The sequence below is a fragment of the Candoia aspera genome, chromosome 16 (assembly GCF_035149785.1).
Source record: "Candoia aspera isolate rCanAsp1 chromosome 16, rCanAsp1.hap2, whole genome shotgun sequence".
NCBI classification, from domain to species: Eukaryota; Metazoa; Chordata; class Lepidosauria; order Squamata; family Boidae; genus Candoia; species Candoia aspera.
Window position 1 is genome coordinate 11,293,142 of NC_086168.1, and position 13,223 is coordinate 11,306,364.

Consider the following 13,223-nt stretch of genomic DNA (forward strand, 5'->3'; position numbering starts at 1 on the left):
ATTACATAAATAGCCCCCTCCCCTTTCCGCCTGCAGTGCACATCTGGAATTTTAATTTACAGATTTCTTGGTACGAAAATTACTCTGAGACGCAGCCCAAAGTGGCAAACATATGTTGTCCCTTTATTGTTCCCATAAAAACATTCATCCTGATGGTACGAAAGGACCCGTTGGACACATTAGCACTTAGACCAGATTAGAAATGGGTACCTTGGAAAACAACACATTTCTCAAGGAAGCAAAAAGCGTCTTGCCATTCTCCTTCCTCAGTGAAATTGGGCATTCAGATTTGTTCCCTAAAATGCCAACACTAAAAGCATCTACCTTTCCAGTATCCCAGCAGTATAATTATTATTATTATTATTTCCCACCTTTTTAATATATAACTCAAGGCAGCGTCCAAACATCGCAGGGGAAAAGGGGTGTTCTTCCAGTATATTAATATGAACAGATTAATTCAAACCCAACTGTATCCATCGCCTATCATAGAGACCAAATTAAGAACATCTGTTCCAATGTCATCAACATTTTTGTAATAAATAAGGGGGGCATATTTTGACTTATTTTTCAGCATCAGGTGGAAGATCTACTCTCCAGCTGGAGAAGTTGAAGCCAAAATAGGCATTGATTAGTTTATTGCCTGCTAGCCCTTTGTCCCCCTGAGCATGGACATTTACCAATTCCTTTATTTTCCTTTTGTTTTGAATACTGCTGGAGAAATTCCTTCATGGCTCTTATCCTCCCTCCCTAATTGGAGTGACCTTCAGCCTTTGGACACCACGATCAGACCATTTCTAAGGTTTAAGTGTTTAAGTTTCGTTGAGAGGTAGATTTGGGTTCTTCCAAGCTGCTCTTCAGGCTCAGGAGCACTCATCTGATGCAACCACCAGCTGCCACTCAGGGTTCTGATCTCCCCACCCCAGCCCTGTGCAGTTGGCACTTTAGATGTCACGGTAACATTAGCCATGCATGCACCATACCTGTTTCCTTATATTCTTTTAGACAGCCTGCAGATAAGCTCCCCCCCAGGCTGACCCAAATCTGCACTTAAAATTCCAGTGGGGGGAACCACAAGCACAAGGGTTATCAGTCTGCTTATTTTTACGTCTTCCATTGAAGCCAGAGCTCAGCGCAGAAACGTGGACACTTCTAAAGCCCCAGGTAAGGATTGGAGATGCATCTATTCTGGTTTTGGAGGTTCCATTCTTGGGCTCTCGTGGTTTGATTCTCCATGATGGTGTTTAGTCCCTTTGAGGACCAGAAGAGAGAGCAGTCTAGATAGTCTGTGATTCTTAGCACCAATATTACAGGGCCTTGGGAGAAAGCAGCTGAAAGGACCACCACCACAAAAGGTGGGTTGTGACCTACACATTCAGCTCAAATCCAGCTTTGTTACTACAATCCAAATCTAGTCAGATCAGTTGCTAAAAACAATTGAGGGCTTTGCATCTTCTTGGACCTCCTATGAAACTAAAAGTCATCGTTTCACAGGGAGATATTGTTGTATATTCTCAGGCCCTTGCTCCGAATTCTCTTTTTTTCTTCATGCATGTGAGGGAGAAGTTAAAATGGCTCAAATCAAGTCCTGGATCTGAGGCCCTTTGCCTTCCTGCTCCATTCAGATGACTTTGCATCGATCTATCTTACCTCCCTCAGTGGGGCTTCAGCAGGACTTTCTCACTTGCCTTGGATCCCCACGGAGTTGTCTAGCACATGCTCTTCAGATATGACAGGGAGAAGCCCCTTGGCCTCCTAAGCAACATACAGACCCGAGGGCAGCTTTGAAAAAAAGTGATGGAAGGAGTTAGGTTGCCATGGTAATGGGAAGGCATGCGTGCTTTGATTAGTAACTCGGTGACCTCTGCTGCTTTCACCTCTCCTGGCCATTCAGCAGGATTATCAGGAGGACTTTTGCTCCAAATGTTCCCCAGGAAGAATTGAACGGCTCAGCAAGAATCGGGGGCCTTGCCCCACCAAGCTGCCAAGCAGCATCTCAATGCAAAATCACGGGATTGCTCAGCTCCTTCACCCAATGAGGTTGCCTTCCATTGATAACGCTCCTGCACTTTTCCCAGCCTGCTTGCCTTACCCACCCAGGATCTCTTGAGGAAGGCCACTGGAACACTTAGCCTTCTATTTTACTCAGCTGGTCCTACCTCTGCTCAGGAACTGGCATCTGAAGAGAGTAAGAGAGTTCTAAGTGGTTATCAAGGAGACAGGAACATTTATTTCACCCTTTGTCACACCGCTTAACTTCAGTCCCAACAGAGCCAACATGATCATCATTCGCACCATGCATACATCCTCCCTGTGGGTCTGTGCAGCTGAAGATCCTTGCAGAAGGAATGGGTTTATCTAGGATCCTGCTGGAGCCATGCTTCATCAACAGGCCTATTTTCATTGCCAGGATTTGTCCTTGGAATATGCATGTCCTGTTCTCCACCTCCTGGGTAACCACATATCACTTCCACACTTACAAATTAAGAGAAGTATTTTCAGTTGAAAACTCAATGCTGGCAAGCAAGCAGGAAAAGTGCAAATCTCATTACAAGAGAAGCATAAAACCAGGAGGTGAAGGACCAGGGAGGTGAAACATCACCAGGTGTTCTTCCCATTTAGGTGTTGCTTTAGTGCCATCGAGGTCGTACATAATAACGTTCTTGTGCAGGGTGGATGGGATAGGGTCTCTTCAGAGGGTCAGGGAAGAAGCTAATGCAAGTGAGTCCCTGGACTATCAGCTGGATCTATCCCTGATATAGTTGACCAGAATCAGGTGCAGTAGAACTTGGGAGGTATCAACCTTAACTTCCCCCAAGTCCTCTCTTTGCCAGTGCCTGCCTTTTCAAACCCAGATCTGCTGTTACTGAACTGTATGCCTTTCTATCAACCGCATCATTAAGTCAAGTGTGAAGCTCTCTCTCCATGAATGGACGGCCCACCAGGTGTGCATCTGATTGTTCATCCACCCTTCTTACGCAGCTCTGGAGATGAAACTGCTCCCGTTATCAGGTTTCAACAAGCAGGCAATGCAAAGCCCATAAATCTATCCCAGTTTTATGGCCGCCTTGCCTCGACTGCCCAGAATCTCTTTGATCTTCCACTTCTCATTGTGGTCCTCTTCCACACATCAGAATCCCCTTTTATAAACAATCTTCTGCTGTGACCTTCATGTCCTACCCCCACCCCTGCCTCCTCTGATCTCCCAAACACTGCCACACATCAAACACTGAACAGGGTTGTGTGTGTTCTAGTTAGCCATCTTGGCTCCCCAGCTTTAATTCTAAATCCAATCTAAATATGCTACCCACTCACACAGGCGAATCAGCCACTGAGGAAGATTGTGCCCGACACAATCTCCCTCAGTGTCTGAGGTCCACCCAAGGCGTCTGGGTGACCTGGGCCAGGCAAAAGCCAGATCCACCCCCAGCCCGTTAAGACAGTGGCTGGTTGCGCAGACATCCCAAAAGTACCGCTTGGGTGCAATTTCCACCTATTCTGAATTTAAGCATCAGCATTGCGTATTTTGAAATTGATTTTAGAATGTTACAAGGGGAATACCCTGGAAACAAATTACAGGTGTGGGTTGCTCTGAAAGGCGGAGGGGGGGGCAAAACTGTTTATATATAGCCACAATGATTTATGCTCTTAGCTCTCCACTGCTGGTCTTGTGCTGTGAAACACACACGCAGCTCTGTGTGGGAAGGCAGCATGCAGGTGAAAGAGGTTAAGGGGCTTCCACCTTCTCTGTTGAGAGTGGGAGGAACCCAGGCCACAGGACATGGGACCGGGCTAAGAACCACTTCTTCTGACCTCCCAAATTGTCCTCCTCCTCATGGTAGACTTGCAAGGACATCGAGGTGGGCGGGGACCTTCACTGTAGCATCTTCCTGGTTGCTGCATCTCAAATACCACCCACAGCAGGAATTGGCATGTATTCCTCTCAGTGTCTCCCCAAAGAAAGTTGTCATCATCATGGGCCAGGTGACTCATCCTGAAAGCCATCTATGTGGGCAAGTCCACAGGGACTTACAGCCACGTGGCCCCAGCAGACACCAAACAATCCAAGTCCTTTGTTTTATGTCACTTTGGGGCTGGCTTCACACAACAGATTTAACCTGGTTACTGAAACAGATCAGTCCTCCAAACCATAAACTAATTGAGTTGGCCCAGCATCCTAAGCCTGCCAGGACACACCCCTTAGCCAAAGTTAAACCTAGCCAAGCTGAGCATGTTTGTGTGAAAGGAACCCTAAGCTGCTTTTCTACACATAGGAGTATAAGTGGGATGCAGAACCCAAGTCAGGGTAGAGTCTTTGTCCTGCATCAGGGTTTTAAGCAATCAATAAACAATCAATGGAGCCACCAGAAAAGGCAAGCATTTTTTTGAAGCTACAACTATTTGTTTACACTGAAAAAAAAACCCTTCCAAGACACGATAACAAAGAACATCTCCAGATGTTAGGGTTCCAGAACTTCTGCTAAGAGGTCCAGCTAAGGAGACCCCTGTTGAGCACATCCCCTGGGGACACCAAGTGGGGCTGAAGCTGGTTTTCTGGTTTAGGCATTATATTTTCACTGCGGGGGATGATCCTAAACCAGCAATCTTAGAATAGCTGTAAGAAAGATAAGGGCTTAAGGCTGATCTTTAGAACCAGTGACTAATCACTGACTCACTGCAGCTTTCAGCCCATCGGCCCATGTCGGTTTCTCTGTTCTGTAAAGTGGGAATGGCAGGAGGGCTGATCGTCGCACCATTGTTACAAGGATTGAATTTTCCGTGTGAAGTCAGAGCAAATTTCTCCATCTCCATCAGGCAGAGAGCCCCCCACCCCACCCCTTTGCGAGACATGCCGGTTTCGTGAGTGATCTGGCAACCTTCTTGGAATGGCCCACTTGCAAACCCGCCAGTGAGGAAGCAGAAGGGCCACCTTCCCCTCGCTATTGTCCCAAAGAATGATCGCCCCCAACAGTGCCCGGGCCCATTCATGAGCAGGTCTGCCCCGCCTGAGTTGCTTTCTGAGCCGCACAAAAGGCCCCGTCCAGCTTCCCAGGCAGGATCAGTAGCCATGGATACTAGACACAGAAGCGGCCCTGCTGGGTCCCTCTGACCGGTGGAATGCCAGACAAAGAAGGGGGTTCGGGAGAAGAGGAGGGAGTTTCCCAGAGGGCACTGGGGGTGGTGCCCCCAGCAGCTCCTTGGCAGCTTCCAAGACAGGTAAATAAAGTGGGGAGGAAGAGGAAGAAGAGTCTTTCCCTTCCAAATTATCTCCATGGAGATCATTAATTGCCCATGAAGCAGAGGCATCTACGGGCACCCTTGGGCCCTGGGTATCAGAAACCAGCTTGGAAGCAAGTCCCTGGTCATCACCTGCTGATGATTCCCCTCCTACAAGTCCCTACCAGCCAGGTCTTCATTTCCACATTCTCTGCAAGAACTTTCCCCCCCTTCCTACAGATCTAGAAAAGTTTGAAATGAGCCTGTGTGTGTAACCTGCTTGTGCCGCAAGAGCTGAGGAGCACTTGCTGGGCTTACGTTTCAGGGCAAGCAGGGGCAGCAGCGGTCTATGAAACAGCCACCAAAAGCTGAGCCAGACTGAGCTATCTAGGAAGCCAAGCAGCTTCAAGATGTACTCACCCCAAAACCAGAGAGCAGGAAGCATCAGCAGGGCCACCCCAAAGTCCATGGCAAGCTGGAAGGACCACCAGTTTCTGTCTCCAACTGAAAGCAATGTCAAGGCGGGATCCTAGCCGCCCTTGCCCGCTCTCCCCGCATCCCCAGCACAGAAGACCACCCCGTTCCCTGTGGCCAGGGATGCTGAAACCACTAACAGGCTGGACAAACTCACCGTCCACTCGGCCACCCTGCGCTACCAAAAGAAAAACTCGGTCTGGATCACGTGGACTGGAGGGACAGGAGGGAGTCATATGCCCAGCTTGGCTTGGCGGCATCACACTCGTAGATTCACTACCTTAAATTTAAAAAAAAAACAAGGATTGTGCTTTTCTCAGTTGTCTGAGAAACAAAGTCACAAGGGGAGGGGGAAATTTTCAACATGACGTCTGAGCAGAGAAACGCTGGGCCGATGAGTTCTTCATTTGGGGCAGGGTCATGGCTTGCTGGCAGGTCCTTCGATGCCAAGGGCCCCAGCCGAGGGCTTCTGAGTGGGAGAGAGACAGACAGATGCCAACTGGAAGCATGATGGCAAAGTTAAACGTCTTTTGATTTCATAGTTTGCTCCAGACACATCAGCAGGAGCCAACAGTCCAGAGTTGTTATCAATACTGGAATGCTTTTTAGACAAATCAACACCTTTTTTTTTAATAGGCAACTGAAGAATATCTTTATGTATACCTCAGTTATTCTCAAGAACTTTGGAACCACAGCTAGAATTCACCAGCGGTTAAGGATCTTTATGAATATTAAGGATGTCTCCTATGAGCCTAAAATGAGTAATTCAGGAAAACAGTATTTCATGTGTATTGGAGAATATTCTAAAAGGACTGATTATCCAGTTCTTTATCCCGGAAGCATAAAATGGTGGAGAAATCTCAAGCAACAGAAAGTAAATAAAATTTGGTATGTGGTTAATTGAAATTAATTCTTCTGCTGTTCATGACTGTTGGGCTTCAAGCCGGTGAGAAAAGAAAGAAAGGAGATGATAAAGAACACCGGAGCAGAATATTGTATATGAATGGAAGTTGGAGCACTTGGGATATTTGACTGGAAGTAACGTGTAAACTCTTCTAAAGCGGTGGAGTAAAATTCCCAGGGCTTCCGATTCCACATTTTGGAGCACGTTGTCGTCCTTCAACCTGGCTACCCAGTCCCTTAACTTGTTCAGCTCCACAGCAACGCTGAACATAACTCATTTTACGTAAGTATTACTTTTTGAGCAATTCTGGCCAACTGTCTTGGCTGAGATACCTTGTGGTGACCAGGAGGAAAGGCCATCAAAGGCAGCATTGAAGGGACAGCATCTCTCCTAGATGAAATCCATTCCACATTTTCCAGGGCTCAGAGCGAGACTAACAGGGATTGGTGTGTGTGTGCGTGTGTGTGTGTGTGTGTGTGCGTGCGCGCGTGTATACAGAAGCAGTGGGGGCAGACTGATGGATGAAGGGGGTGAAAATAAAATCCCAAAGCGTGACGCCAACTTCTGTAAACCCACTCAGTTGACTCATGTACCTTCACGTAGTAATCCAGGCATCGACCTGCAAAATGGGCGAGGACCACTGTGCTTTTAGCCTGCTTGGGGGGCCAAGAGTGCTGTGTGTTGGTGATTCCAGATGTATATTTTGGGGAGCAGGCCCCAGGAACGTGTCAACACTCATTCAGGCAGCATTCCCATCCCTGTTTTGGAGGGAGAGGGAAATCCGGCAACCCGATTCAAGCTTAGGAGATGACTCTTCTGTAGGCGCACCCACCGTGTTGAAGAATGCAGGCCTACTGAGGATGGGTGATTTAAGGAATCAATTTCCTTTTGATGCCTCAGACCTTTCCCCTCTGGCATTCAGAGTGGTCCTGTCTGGCACCTGGTGCCCTGGGCTGATTGGAAGGCAGAGCTGGAGGCCTCGCACAGATAAAGGGGATGAGATAAACGAGGAGGGGTCCTGCAGATAAACCGTGTTAACAGCTCATCTGGTGGCTAAACAGAAGTTCTTGAACTGCAGCTCCGAGCAGATACACCGCCTTTGTATTTTTAGCCCTAATAGCAGGCAAACACGTCTTTGCCGGTCCTTGCTCGTCCAGAGAACGATGATCCATATTTTGGGACAGATCCTCAGAGATGAATAGTCTTTCGCATGACAACTTTCGGTTACCTGCAGTGGGTTTTTCTGTTTTCCTGCATGCTTGTTTTGGACTTTGAAAGCTAAATAAAAGCAAGTAAGTTAAACTTCTTGGCATTATTCTAGAATAATAGCTCTCTAATCATTTACCCACTCATTCAGGGGCAACCTGAGTAAGGGTCTCCATTCATTCTTCCCTCTCAGCCCTTTCTCTACCAGCACATTTAATTGCAGCTGAATTCCGGTTGGGCGTATGTTACCTGGGAAGCTTTCAGAAGCATCAGCTGTTGTTGTTGTCACTGGTTTGCACCTTGATCCTGAAATTCTGGGCCTCCAAATGGTATTTAATTCTAACTTCCACTAGAGCTGGTTGGCACATACGAGTTTAAGAGATGATGGGTCACATCTTGTCCCCCTCTGCTGTATAACCTAAGAAAATCAATCTCAGAGAAAGCCAGTCTGGTCTAGGGGTTAAGGTGCTGGGCTAGAAACCAGGAGACCGGGAGTTCTAGTCCCGCCTGAGGCATGAAAGCCGGCTGGGTGACCCTGGGCCGGTCCCTCCCTCTCAGCCCAGCTCGGTGCAATGCAGACTAGCCTCCTCATGGTGCCCCCCGGGCAACGTGACTTGTCACGGCTAAATAGTCTACCCATCTGGCTGCTGGACCTCACAAGGATTTCCCAGCAGGAAAAAGCAGCATGAACACTGAACTGCTATGCCATATGATTAAAAGAAAAAATCAATCTCAGAGCAGGGGCGTGTCAAAAAAGTCAAGATGGTGGCTGCCACTGTGTGGTCAATGTCCTGCCTCTCTTTCACATGGGTCAATGCACATACAAAGGAGCAGGATTTGATCACAGGGTGGTGGCCACATGCTTCCCTTTTTTAAAACTGCACCCTGGGTGGATGGTTTGCATATTTATTAAAGCAGGGCTGGGAGGTGGGATTCCCTAAAGATGGTTGGAGATCCACTGGAAAAGAGCGGGGGGGATTACTGCTGGGCTGGGCTTTGGGGACAGCTAGCTACTTCAAAGCTTCCCAGGCGCGGAAACTAATGAGTCTTGCACAGGTCAAGCCATCTGCGCTCCTTATTAGAGCATTAACGGCCAGCTCTGCTTTAATCCTGCTGCCCAGCGCGCTGCTGACTTTACAGCGGTGGGAATAGTCGGGGCCTCGTGGCGCTTTGCCAGTCCGCTGTCCCCAGCCCCTTAGCCCAGCAGAACCCCATATGGTGAATTAATCAGGTTAGTCCAATTAAGGGACCTCAGCGCAAGATATTAAGGTCTCAAATCGGCTGACCTTGGCTGCGCGCGGAGCATTTATGCAGCACAAGCGCAAACCCTGAGTCGCCCATGCTGAAACATCTCTGGACTAGTCACGCTTTGTGCCACCTCCACATCACAAATTAGAGGCATGGGGACAATGCCTGTGCATTTCCCTGTGATCTTTCCTTAGCCTTCTCCAAAGGCATAGAAACAAAAATTGGGTGACTTGGCTGAAACAGGGGAAATGCTAGGCTGGACTGAAGATTGGGCTCAACATTCAGCCTGGTTTAAATTAAGCCCTGGCTGGGATGCTACGGCCATATTTGAGGTTCTCTGATATACGACCACAATTGGGACCGTAATTTCCGTTGCTAAGCGAGACAATTTTATTGTCTTTTTTGCCACATTCATTAAGCAAATCATTGTGGTCGTTAAGTGAATCACATGGTCATTAAGCAAATCTGGCTTCCGCATTGACTTTGCTTGTTGGAATCTGGCTGGGGAGGTCGCCAACTGGCATGCATTCACCAGCTGTTGTCATGCCCTCTCCTGCTGATTCTTCTCACGGACTCTTCTGCTGAATGCTCAGAGTTGGAGTTTAACCAAGAAGACTCTAGCAAAGCTGTTTTGGGTGATGCTCTGAAAGGACCCTTGTGAGGAGGGTGGGAGGTCCTCTGTCCCATGCAGGAGGAGGATCTGAGTCCCAGGAAAGGCCAGTATCAGAGGATGCAACCTAAGGACCTCAGGAATGCCATTCAAGCCCCCCCACCGATTTTTTTCCCTCTGATGTGAAAAGGCTCCTCAAGAGTAACAGCTCTTCTTGGGTGTAAGAACCTCAAGAAGCATGAGAATTAACTTCAGCTGGTTTCTGGGTGGGGACTGGAGTCTTCAGGGTATAAAACAAAAGCTTAGGACTCACAGCTTTTGGAATTTAAGACTAGTTTTTAGGTTGGTGTGCTGCAGAGTCTTGGCCTTCCGGGGTGTGTGTCTGGGTCCTTCCTGGTGTTTGGTCTCAGTTGGGCTGAGGACTCTGCTGGCTGCTTCATTCAAGTAGGTGAGTCCTTTGGTGGTGCTTGTTTTGAATTATGTGACGTTGCTAGTTTGATTGGGCCTGCTCCTAAATTAATTTATTGATTGGTTTTTCTATCCTGCCTTGCGTCTGATGCTGTATTTTTTAGCGTGTCATGCTGGCTTGTTTTTATATGGAGGAGTGCTGCATTGAAGAGCAATATCTGTTTTGAAATAAGATGTCGTGTTACTTTTGGCTGTGTTCCTTGGCTCTTCAAAATCTCTCTGGTGCAGCCACCCTGAAGCTGTTGTGTTTTAAGGCTCTGCTTTGCTGGATTCCTTTTTCCAAGCCTCCTCATCTAGCAGGGGAACAAGGAGGATAAGTAACCAAAGCTGAAATATAATTGAAACATTGCAAAATAAGAACAGGTATATTAACAGGAATAAATGCTAAGAGTTGTTGATGGAAAGGTAGTTTGGTAAAATGAAATACCTGTACCAAGGAGGCCCTAATCCAAGACGTTTGCTTCATTTATTTAATTTGTCCCCACCCATCTCCTCCCATCAGGGACTCTGTGTGGTTTATAGACACTTTCCCAGCTTCTTTAAGGTGGTTTGTAGAAAGCAGAAGAAGGAATATATTTCTTTCCATTGAAAGAAATGGCTTATGAATTATTACAGTTGTAATTAACTGTAATTACATCTGAAGTATGACTTCCAAGCAATGAATGGGGTTGTGTGGTTAGTTAGCTTGCTGTATGAATCCAGGATTGCTGTGAGAACTTGGTCAACTGTTAAAAGATGGTTTGGCTTTCAAGTTATTGTAGTAGATGGTGGTTAAGAATCTTGATAATTCCCTATTATATTTAAAACAGGGTTGGTCATCTTATTCATATTTGGTTGGTTTTAGGCAGTCCATGAATTTCCCTTGTCCTGTTCTGGGATAGTTGGTCAATCAATGGTTTACGTCTTCACCCCTCCATTCCCCTTTTAACTTCTATTTGTTCACCGGCCTTCAGCAGGTGATCTTTCATTTATTCAATCTCTTTTTCAACTTGGCCTTGCCTCGGAGGTCCGTTGGTAATTCTACGTTGGGCTTAGACCCATTTCCCTCTAACTATTTTATGAAATAGAGAAATGCTAGAGGTTCCATGCCTTCCCTCATTTTAGCAGATACGCCGGCAGAGGGCAGCATGCAGTCACAAATAAGCCATGATTCCCCCTTAAAGGAAGTCCAGCAAATTCTAGGAAGTTGATGTTCTGGCCTGGGAAAATATAGAGTCTTCTGGAGTTAGGTTATTAAATTCCCAAGGCCCTTTGCAAGAGATGGGCATCCATTCTCAGCTGTGGCTCCAACAGTTCCACCTATTACTTGTGTTTCTTTGCGACGCGCAGCAGAGGATCATCTTTCCCCTGTACTGTAGCCTAGCACTTTGGCAAAGGGTGGATTATTTGAACATGTTTCCTAAAATATGAATTGGTTCTGAGGTGCTATTTAAAGTTCTTTTGCGCCAAATCTCACCCCTCCAGTGCTCAGAGGTTAAAACTGTGGGCAGCCCAAAATGGCAGTCACCCATTCAGTAGAGGCCATTGGGTCATTGCAATGCATCATGGCCCTCTGCTCTTTGGGTTCTGATCCTTGATCACTTCTTGCCCTGAACCATGCTCTGATTTTGGGTCTTGTCCTCTCAGACTAATGTGACTCCTTTTCTGTTATTGGCATCGACTCTTGATTGTGACCAGCTGCTCCACTTCTCACATCTTGAAAGGAACCGAAGCCACAGCTGTTGGCCGCCGTGGCAAACTATGGGTAGCTCTTTGGCCATTAAACAGGGGGCTGTTGGAAAAATGGCATAAATCCATTTCTTACTAAGTGTATGAGATTGCGCAACCCAACACAGAATTAAATGGCTGCTGGGGCCAGTTGGCTTTCCCATGAAGATGTAGTAAAAAGTGGTGTACTGGGTTCAAGGTTGCCAGCTGTAGCCCACCTTGGAATTAAAGAAGCAGGTGCTAAGCTTGGAATTGATTTATTTGATTGTGTGTCATCAAGTTGTCGTCAATTCTTAGCGGCCACATGGATAGATTTTTCTTTGTTCTAACCTAGTCTTTCAGATCTTAGTAGAAATATATTTGTTATCACACCTTCCTTTTCTAAGCTCAAAGCAGCATAAATATAACTTCCTCCTCCCATTTTTCCTCGTAACAACCCTATGAAGTAAGTTGGATAGAGAGACTGGCCTTGAAGTCACCCATTGAATTCTATGGCTGAAGATGGACTTGACCATGACTGGTCTTGATAGCACAAGGAGATTAATTTGGGGAAGCCTTTTTTCTCCATGTGATACAAGTTACCTATGGCTAAGTTGGATCACTGGTGGCATCATCGCCAACCAAAGGAAATTCTGGAAGGTATTTGATAGATCGCCAACTCTGAAGCAAAGCAGGCACATCCTTCAGTGTTGTCTTGGATGAAAATTACTCTGGCCAAGCCAAAGTCATTTATCTTATAATGTACAAGTGCAATGCATTCTCCTTTCTGCATATTGAGTATTGAAATGTCTGAGCCAAGGATGAGCTTTAGAAGTAGAAGCAGGTCAGCAGAAGGCCCAGGGAATAACTCTTTGTGCACAGGATAATGGTTCCCAAATCCTTGTACTTCTGGGAAAGTAAGAACCAGAAAATAGTGTCACAATGGAAAGAAATGCCAGACTACAATATCCAAATATGCTTGATACAAGCTAGGAATTGGGGGTGGCAGAGAGAAGGAATGCTAATTTACTTTGAGGCTGTTTTTCAATTGAAAATTACTTCAGCCTTAAAGACAATAGATACTCCCTCTTCTAAGCCATTGATGACAGTTGACTTATCTGGAGACTAAATTCTGTTCTGATCTTGATCCATTAAGTACTTTGGCAGTGGAAGAGGACCCCCTGAGCAGGGCTGGCCGGGCAGGAAATTCTCAAGAACTTCCACTCCCTTTTAAACATTTTGCTTTTCCATATATATTCTCAGTACCGTTGCCAGAAATCAGAGCTGATTATATATGTTATTATCTCCCCCGCAACTGCCCCTTTTCATTTTGGTTCTTTGCAAATTCCAACATGGAGCTCCATTCAGCCAGTAGCTAAGATAGCCAGCGTAAACTTTCTCAAATTAATTCAT